We start from the raw sequence: 10011 nt of genomic DNA, 5'->3' as shown, positions 1-10011 counted from the left end.
TGCTCCAGTGCTCCAACACTCCCTGGGAATCTCTGAAGGGTCCAAAGCAGCCCCCGCAGTCTGCTTCTGCCAAGGTGGGCCTTGCTAAAAGCCAGGCCTGTGTCTTCTGGGCTTGGAGGTGCCCAGAGGCTTTGCCATGAGGCAAGGCTGCAGGGGGAGTCAAGGGGAGTGGCTTGACTGCCCTATGGGAGCTGAACTTACTAAGGGAAGCTGGGTTATTTTGCAACAGAAGAGGCAAGGCACTGTGGAGCCAGGCTGAGTAAAAGCTTGTCTGCGTTGGCCAGGAATCAAACCCGGGTCAACTGCTTGGAAAGCAGCTATGCTCACCACTACACCACCAACGCTCCTGGGTGCACTACTGCCTCCTGCTCCTCCACCCTGCAGCCTGGCTTCCCTCCTGCCCCTCCACTTCCCAGTCTCACCTGCCTCCTGCTCTTCCAGGTCACAAACTGGCCTCTCTCCACTTCACAGCTCGGCCAGCCTCCTCCTTCCAGCCCCCTGCACACACACGACCTCAAGCGGCTGGGATGTGTGCGTGCTTCTCTGTGTGTGAGACATTGGCTAGGGAAACTCAAGCTGCTGGGTGCTGGTAATGGTGCCGCTCCCCATCTGCCTTCATACGTGTGCCAGCTGTACCTGTACTAGGCAAGTGGATGGGCGTTTGTGTGTATGTACCTGCAGTGGTTCGAGCACAGACAAACACCCACCCAGCTGCTCACTCCTTTCCCCACCCTCAGGGGGATGTGGAGCACTGAAAACAGGATGAGAAATCTCATGGGTCAAGACAAACACAAGGACATGGCTTAGCAAACACTCTTGTGGGCAAATCAGGCTTGACTTGGGGAAAATTAATTTTTTGCCAATTAAAACAGATTCATGTAGTGACAAACAAAAAGACAAACATAAAACACCGCCTTTCCTCTCCCCTGTCCCAGGTCAACTTTACTCCTTCACGCCAGACTCCTTTACCTGCCCAAGCTGGATGTATCTGCCCTCTGCTCTTTCCCACTCTTTTTGTTCCTTTTGCCTCTCTCTGCCCAGTGTTTTCTGCCTTTTCTGGAATATGTTTTCACAGAGGCGCCACAAACTTTGATGATGGCTCAGCTGTGTTGTGCGGCGGGTCCGCTGTGGAGCTGGAACTGGCTGTGTCTGACACAGGGCAGCCCCCCTTATCTCTTCTCACAGAGGCCACCCTGCAGCACCCCCAACCCCTCCACTACCAAAACCTTGCCATATGTACCCAACACAGTGCCCATTGGGAATACCATAGGGCATAACACTTAGGTAACACAGTCGGAGTCTGCCCCAGTTGCAGTCACATTCACACTGTCCCGGGCTAACATGTGGTTGCATGATGTACCCTTTGGCTGAATTAAAAAGGCACAGCAACCAGCCTGGGTTTCTTCTTAGGCACTGGATATGTCCATATCTTGTACACTTGTCTAGTATTAGCTCAGCAATCAGTGAGTGAAAAGCAGGCAATGCTAGGGTAACAATTATCTATCTACATAACGTTCAAATAGGCTAGGTGGATCATTTCTAGCACAAGTTTCTTGGTCTAGATAACTTGGTCAGATATGAGCATCTGCCACATTCCGTGCTGCATGCCCGTAAGCAATTTGTTTTGCAGGACTATATGCGTTACCTGTTCCTGGGTTAAAATCTGCCTTGTGCTGCTGCTGGTTTTGGTGGTGGATGATTGCTTTGGTGAATCCCCATGCCAGTATTGATCAATGATGAAGTACATCTGACCAGGACATACCTTCCCTTCCGTACAGGGGGGGCATCATTTTCTTTCAGCTGCCTTTTTCTGCTTAAACACCATAACCAACCTGTTTTCATACTGCTCTGTGATTGGCTGACAGCCATTTCTTGACCCTGTCATACTCACCTGCTCTCAGGCAGACCTGGGATTGGCTGTCAGGACCAGCCAACCCTACCCGTGTACCCAGAAGCACATTTGAAAAGGAAGCCCCGCTCACTAAATACAGGGAAGAGGCAACTTTTGACAGCATCATTCCCCATGGGTTCTCATACTGCTTTGTGATGCCTGACAGCCATTTTTGACACTGTCGTGCCTGCATGTTCTCAGATCTCCCTCTGATGGGCTGTCCACTTCCTTTGGACCAAGAAGTGTTCAGATAGGAAAAGATACACCATGCAGTGGTATCCACTGTGCAATGAACACAAGCACCTTGCGCAAGCAATATTCCTGTGGATGGCCCATCGCCTGCAGAGCCAGAGGCGGCCTCACGGTCAACATCCAGGCGATCTTCTGGCTTCTGGCCCATCAGGTACTAAAGTAGAAGGGAGCTCACCTGCAGATACCCATGCCATCTTCCTGCTGCCAGCTCGTGAAGCACTCAGACAAGGAGGACGTCTGGAAGAGGCCACTCTCGATTGTCTTGAATGGTCATGGCAATTGGGAGAGGTTCCTGAGGCCTGGAAGAAAGGCAGTGTCACTCCTGTCTTCCAGAAAGGCACAAAGGAGGACCTGGGCAACAGCAGGCTGGTCTGCCTCACCTCGGTCCCTGGGAAGGGGAAGGAGCCACTCATCCTGGAAACCCTTTCCAGACACGTGACGACCAAGGATGTGATTGTTCTTTGTTTCATTACACTCTACTCCAAGCTCATTTCTGTCAGACTGTGCCCTCCTTTTTTTGTGGGTGTGGGTGTTTGTCTGTGTGCATGAGATGTTGGCAACTAAATCTGAAGCTGTACTAGCCAGCAAGTACAAGGGTGAACAGCAGCAAACACGCTACGAAATCTCAAGCTGCACTAGCCAGTGAGTGGAGTGGACTGGCATCAGGGACTGCCCTGGGTTGGAGCAGGACACCAGACAAACTGGGCCCAGGCTCCAGGCATGCACTCGGCACAGACGTACAGTCAGGACCAGGGTTCAGTGGACCTGCTGTTCAGTGGACATGCTTGTTGGGATGATAGGGGGTGTGTCCAGCACTAAATTCCAGTGAGCAGCCACAAAAGAAAAGGATCAGGCCATGTGTGGTTTTGGGTAGCGAGGAATGAAAGACAAAGAAAACACCAAAATTCCTCCCCATTTTTCCAGGCTCAACTACAGTCCTTCACTGCAGACTACTCCAGCATGAGTTCTCCACGTGCTGCAGTTCTAAACAGGAAAAACTGTTTCAGCATGGGCTCTTCCACAGGCTTCAGGCCTGTCAGGAAAAGTCTTCACTGGTGTGGCTTCTCCGCAGGTTGCAGTTCCTTCAGGAATATCCACCTGCTCCAGCATGGCTGCTGCGGATGCCACAAGCTTTGCAGATGGCTCAGTGTTGTGGAGGCAGCTGGTAGCAGCTGTGTGTGGTGCAGGGCAGCCCCTTGCCTCTGCTCACAGAGGCCACCCTGCAGCACCCCCTCTCCCCTCCCCTGCCAACACCTAGCCACATATAGCCAATACAGTGCCCATTGGGAATACCTGCTCAGCCCTGCTCCTGGCTGGACCTGCGAGTGGGCACGGCAGCAGAGAGACTAGGATGGAGAAAACCCCCAGATGCTCAACTTGATCGCATTGGTGTTTCCCAAAGTAGCACCAGCCTTGTCCTCCTCCCCACCTGCAGCTTCCCAGAGGTCCCCGCTTGCAGCTGGGAAGTTGGGATTGAGCTGCCTGATGGGAAGGGAGAAACACCTGTGTCCCCAGGACCCCCACTTCCTTGTGGGGGGAGCTCTGCCTGCCGCTCCACACCCACCTGTCTGCCTTGCGGAGGGGCACTTTGGGAGAGCTGGCTCCTAAGAAGGTGAAGGAGAGAGAAGGTGGCAGTGGCAGAGATGAAGGGGCTGAGGGAGCAGGAGGGCCATGGCCATGGGTGCGCAGAGAGCAGGAGCACAGCAGTGCACGGAACACTCGCTGAATGATGCAAGGGAGAGGCAGTGGCTGCTGCTGCTGGAGCTAGGAAAAAAGCCATTAGCAGAGGATGGTTTCGATGCATCCACCTCTGGCTTATGGGCCCAGCATGCTTCCACTGCGCCATTCTGCTCCCGCCAGCCCCTCAGCTGGGACCTCCCACAGCCCTGCCTGATGCTCCCTGGCACTGCCAGCACTCACGCCTCCTTCCCTTTGTCCTTCCTGTGCCCTCACCCGGGCAGGAAAATTGTCTCCCTGCAAAGTTCACCTCCTTTGGGCCTGGTGGTGTCCTGGTTTCAGCTGGAATAGAGTTAATTTTCTTCCTAGTAGATGGTATAGTGCAGTGTTTTGGATTTAGTAGGAAAATAATGTTGATAACACACTGATGTTTTTAGTTGTTGCTAAGCAGTGTTTATACTAAGTCAAGGATTTTTCAGCTTCTCATGCTCAGCCAGCAAGAAGGCTGGAGGGACACAAGAAGTTGGGAGGGGACACAGCCAGGACAGCTGACCCAAACTGGCCAAAGGGATATTCCATACCATATGATGTCATGCCCAGTATATAAACTGCAGGGAGTTGGCCGGGAAGGGTGGCTCGCGTTTCGGGAACTAACTGGGCATCAGTCGGTAAGTGCTGAGCAATTGCATTGTGCATTGCTGGTCATGAAACTAATCATCTGGTATTTGTACTCAGCATTGCTGTCACCTCCGTACTTTGGGAGCCGTCTATCAAAAACTATTAATAATTACACCTTTTACCTTTTCTCATCGGAGAGCCAATCCATGGGGGAGACACCTTTCTTCAGCTTCCCCTTCTCCTCCAGGCAAATTACAATAGCTCTTGAGAATTTTGAATACCTTTGGGATGTTCAAACCAGCATGTTCCTATTGCTATGTCTCCTGAATGTGTTCCAGGTCTTGTTTAAGGTTAAACAACTATTTAAGAATACCACCCAGAAATCTGCCCCAAGGCTGGATAGCCATGGGTGGCATGGCATGTGGGAGAATATGGGCAGGTATCTAGAGAACTGCTCACCTCCAATGGTTTGGAATTTCACTCCTGAACAACTACAGGACCCTGATAAAGTGATAGAATACTTGAAAGGAAAGATGAAGAGGCACCAACGGTGGATGAAATGGCTCGCCAACTCCGGCAATATGAAGAAAATCTCTCTTCCTCCCTATGAGCCTGTGTCTCAGCTGTGGAAAAACTGTCCAAAAAGTCCAAAAAACTGATCAAACTGATCGAAAAGTCCTACTTCCCACCTGTACGGACACCTATCTCAGCTATTAGGAGTGAGCATTCCTCTGCTCAAGGGAGAGAATATAGAAAGTACACACCACAGGGTACCCTGTGGTTTTACCTGCATGAACACGGAGAGGACATGAGGAAGTGGGATGGAAAACATACCTCAACCCTAGATGCACGGGTACATGATTTGAAAGGAAAAACAACCAGAAAAGGGGATTCTTCCAGGAAAGATGCCACTCTAGTTTCCAGCAGGCAATGCCCCAGACAGAGTTAGAAGGGCTTCTGACCCTCTTGAAGGGACCTCTAAGTCATTTTTACAAGAAGTGAGTAACGAAAAATCTGACCAGGATTAGAGAGGCCCTGCCTCCAGCCAGATGGAGGAAAGGGACAACCAGGTTTATTGGACTGTGTGGATTCGATGGCCTGGCACATCAGACCCACAGGAGTATAAGGCTCTAGTAGACACCGGTGCACAGTGTACTCTAATGCCATCAAGCTATAAAGGGGCAGAACCCATCTGTATTTCTGGTGTGACAGGGGGATCTCAACAGCTAACTGTATGGGAGGCTGAAGTGAGCCTAACTGGGAATGAGTGGCAAAAACACCCCATTGTGACTGGCCCAGAGGCCCCGTGCATCCTTGGCATAGACTATCTCAGGAGGGGGTATTTTAAGGACCCAAAGGGGTACCGGTGGGCCTTTGGTATAGCTGCCTTGGAGACAGTGGAAATTGAACAGCTGTCTACCTTGCCCAGTCTCTCTGAGGACCCTTCGGTTGTGGGGTTGCTGAGGGTTGAAGAACAGGTGCCGATCGCTACCACAACAGTGCACCGGCGGCAATATCGCACCAACCGAGACTCCCTGATTCCCATCCATAAGTTGATTCGTCCACTGGAGAGTCAAGGGGTGATCAGCAGGACTCGCTCACCCTTTAATAGCCCCATATGGCCAGTGCAAAAGTCTAATGGAGAGTCGAGACTAACAGTAGACTATTGTGGCCTGAATGAAGTTACGCCACCGCTGAGTGCTGCCATGCCAGACATGCTAGAACTTCAATACAAACTGGAGGCAAAGGCAGCCAAGTGGCACGCCACAATTGGTATCATTAATGTGTTTTTCTCAATCCCTTTGGCAGCAGAGTGCCGGCCACAGTTTGCTTTCACTTGGAGGGGAATCCAGTACACCTGGAATCAACTGCCCCAGGGGTGGAAACACAGGCCCACCATTTGCCATGGACTAATCCAGACTGCACTGGAACAGGGTGAAGCTCCAGAACACCTGCAATACATTGATGACATCATCATATGCGGCAAGACAGCAGAAGAAGTTTTTGAGAAGGGGAAGAAAATAATCCAAATCCTTCTGAAAGCCAGTTTTGCCATAAAACAAAGTAAGGTGAAGGGACCTGCACAGGAGATTCACTTTTTAGGAATAAAATGGCAAAATGGATGCTGTCACATCCCAATGGATGTGATCAACAAAATAGCAGCTACGTCTCCACCGACTAGTAAACAGGAAACACAAGCTTTCTTAGGCGTTGTGGGTTTTTGGAGAATGCATATGCTAAATTACAGTCTGATTGTAAGCCCTCTTTATCAAGTGACCCGGAAGAGGAATGATTTTAAATGGGGCCCTGAGCAACAACAAGCCTTTGAACAAATTAAATGGGAGATAGTTCATGCAGTAGCCCTTGGGCCAGTCCAGGCAGGACAAGATATTAAAAATGTGCTCTATACCACAGCCAGGGAGAATGGCCCTACCTGGAGTCTCTGGCAGAAAGCACCTGGGGAGACCCGAGGTCGACCTCTAGGGTTTTGGAGTCGGGGATATCGAGGATCTGAGGCCCGCTATACTCCAACTGAAAAAGAGATACTGGCAGCATATGAAGGAGTTCGAGCTGCTTCAGAAGTGGTTGGTACTGAAACACAGCTCCTATTAGCACCCTGAGTGCCGGTGCTGGGCTGGATGTTCAAAGGGAAGGTTCCCTCTACACATCATGCAACTGATGCTACGTGGAGTAAGTGGGTTGCACTGATCACACAACGAACTCGAATAGGAATGCCCAGTTGCCCAGGAATTCTGGAAGTGATCACGGACTGGCCAGAAGGCAAAGATTTTGGAATATCACCAGAGGAGGAGGTAACGTGTGCTGAAGAGGCCCCACTGTATAATAAACTGCCAGAAAATGAGAGGCAATATGCCCTGTTCACTGATGGGTCCTGTCGCATTGTAGGAAAGCATCGGAGGTGGAAGGCGGCTGTATGGAGTCCTATACGACAAGTTGCAGAAACTGCAGAAGGAAAAGGTGAATCAAGTCAGTTTGCAGAGGTGAAAGCCATCCAGCTGGCTTTAGACATTGCTGAACAAGAAAAATGGCCAATACTTTATCTCTATACTGACTCATGGATGGTGGCAAATGCTCTGTGGGGGTGGTTGCAGCAATGGAAGCGGAGTAATTGGCAACGCAGAGGTAAACCCATCTGGGCTGCTGCATTGTGGCAAGATATTGCTGCCCGGCTAGAGAATCTGGTTGTGAAAGTACGTCACGTAGATGCTCATGTACCTAAGAGCCGGGCCACTGAGGAACATCAAAACAATCAACAGGTAGACAAGGCTGCTAGGATTGAAGTAGCTCAGGTAGATCTGGATTGGCAGCATAAGGGTGAATTATTTATGGCTCGGTGGGCCCACGACACCTCAGGCCATCAGGGAAGAGATGCAACATATAGATGGGCTCGCGATCGAGGGGTGGACCTGACCATGGACACTATCGCACAGGTCATCCATGAATGTGAAACATGCGCTGCAATTAAGCAAGCCAAGCGGTTAAAGCCTCTTTGGTATGGAGGACGATGGCTGAAATACAAATATGGAGAGGCCTGGCAGATTGACTATATCACACTCCCACAAACCCGTCAAGGCAAGCATTATGTGCTTACGATGGTGGAAGCAACAACTGGCTGGCTGGAAACATATCCCGTGCCCCATGCCACCGCCCGGAACACTATCCTGGGCCTCGAGAAGCAAATCTTATGGCGACACGGTACCCCAGAAAGAATTGAGTCAGACAACGGGACTCATTTCCAGAACAATCTCATAGACACCTGGGCCAAAGAGCACGGCATTGAGTGGGTGTATCACATCCCCTATCATGCACCAGCCTCTGGGAAAATTGAGCGATACAATGGACTGTTAAAGACTACATTGAGAGCAATGGGTGGTGGGACTTTCAAACATTGGGATACACATCTAGCAAAGGCCACCTGGTTAGTCAACACTAGAGGATCTGCCAATCGAGCTGGCCCTGCCCAATCAGAACTTTTACGTACTGTAGAAGGGGATAAGGTCCCTGTAGTGCACATAAAAAATATGCTAGGGAAGACAGTCTGGGTTACTCCTGCCTCAGGCAAAGGCAAACCCATTTGTGGGATTGCTTTTGCTCAAGGACCTGGATGTACCTGGTGGGTGATGCGGAAGGACGGGGAAGTCCGATGTATGCCTCAAGGGGATTTGATTTTAGGTGAGAATAGCCAATGAATTAAATTGTATTATGTTAATTGCTATATAACCATGCCACTGTATGTCATCGCTACTACAGTTGTTATATGCTATATCAACAGTATTACAGTAAGAATCACCCAAATTAATGAAGAATGAACTTTGATAAAACCGAGCGAAGCGCAGTAGTGATGGAACCAGAACTGACTGCAGCATGCAAGAATCCAACACTACACACCATCTGCCTGCTGCGCCCAGTCGCCCACCCACCGCTCCACACCAAAGCCCAATCCTGCTCTGCCGACTGAGCGGACTTCGCACCATCCCTCCTGCCCAGACAGACTGTTATGACAGATGGAGCCCTGTCGTGGTTTAACCCCAGCTGGCAGCTAAGCACCACGCAGCCGCTCGCTCACTGCCCCCCCCCACCCCTGGGATGGGGGAGAGAATCAGGAAAAAAAACCTCGTGAGTTGAGATAAAGACAGTTTAATAGGACAGAAAGGAATGAAAAACAATGATAATGATAATAATAATATGACAATAGCAATACTAAAAGAATTAAACTATACAAAGCAAGTGGTGCACAATGCAATTGCTCACCGCTCGTTGACCGATGCCCAGTTAGTTCCCGAGCCGCGAGCCACCCTCCCAGTTAACTCCCCGCAGTTTATATACTGGGCATGATGTCATATGGTATGGAATAGCTCTTTGGCCAGTTTGGGTCAGCTGTCCTGGCGGTGTCCCCTCCCAGCTTCTTGTGTCCCTCCAGCCTTCTTGCTGGCTGGGCACAAGAAGCTGAAAAATCCTTGACTTAGTATAAACACTACTTAGCAACAACTAAAAACATCCGTGTGTTATCAACATTCTTTTCCTACTAAATCCAAAACACAGCACTATACCATCTACTAGGAAGAAAATTAACTCTGTCCTAGCCGAAACCAGGACAAGCCCAAAGTCATGGACTGAATGAACTCAACGAACATTTTAAAGGGGCATTTAAATGGATGTTTTAAAGGCCTATAGATTAAGGGAATGATATCTGTGTGTGTATGTATGAAAAGACAGGAAAAGTGGCGGTGATTAATTGAAAATGTATTGGAAAGTGTGGGACCTGGACGTGACGTAGATGGTATAGAATAAGGGGTGGATACTGTCCTGGTTTGGGCTGGGATACAGTAAATTTTCTTCCTAGGAGCTGGTATAGTGCAGTGTTTTGGATTTAGTAGGAAAATAATGTTGATAACACACTGATGTTTTTAGTTGTTGCTAAGCAGTGTTTATACTAAGTCAAGGATTTTTCAGCTTCTCATGCTCAGCCAGCAAGAAGGCTGGAGGGGCACAAGAAGTTGGGAGGGGACACAGCCAGGACAGCTGACTCAAACTGGCCAAAGGGATATTCC

General features: G+C 49.9%; 1 non-coding gene across 1 annotated transcript; it reads right to left on the bottom strand.

Annotated features, from left to right (window-relative positions):
• Positions 1 to 272: 272 nt before the first annotated feature.
• Positions 273 to 344, bottom strand: TRNAG-UCC (transfer RNA glycine (anticodon UCC)). Its single transcript has one exon. It is a non-coding gene; the product is annotated as a tRNA-Gly (tRNA).
• Positions 345 to 10011: the final 9667 nt, after the last annotated feature.

Source organism: Gymnogyps californianus, chromosome 11, assembly GCF_018139145.2.
Source record: "Gymnogyps californianus isolate 813 chromosome 11, ASM1813914v2, whole genome shotgun sequence".
Lineage (NCBI taxonomy): Eukaryota > Metazoa > Chordata > Aves > Accipitriformes > Cathartidae > Gymnogyps > Gymnogyps californianus.
Note: the sequence above shows the minus strand (reverse complement) of the source record. Positions and strands in the feature narration are given on the sequence as shown.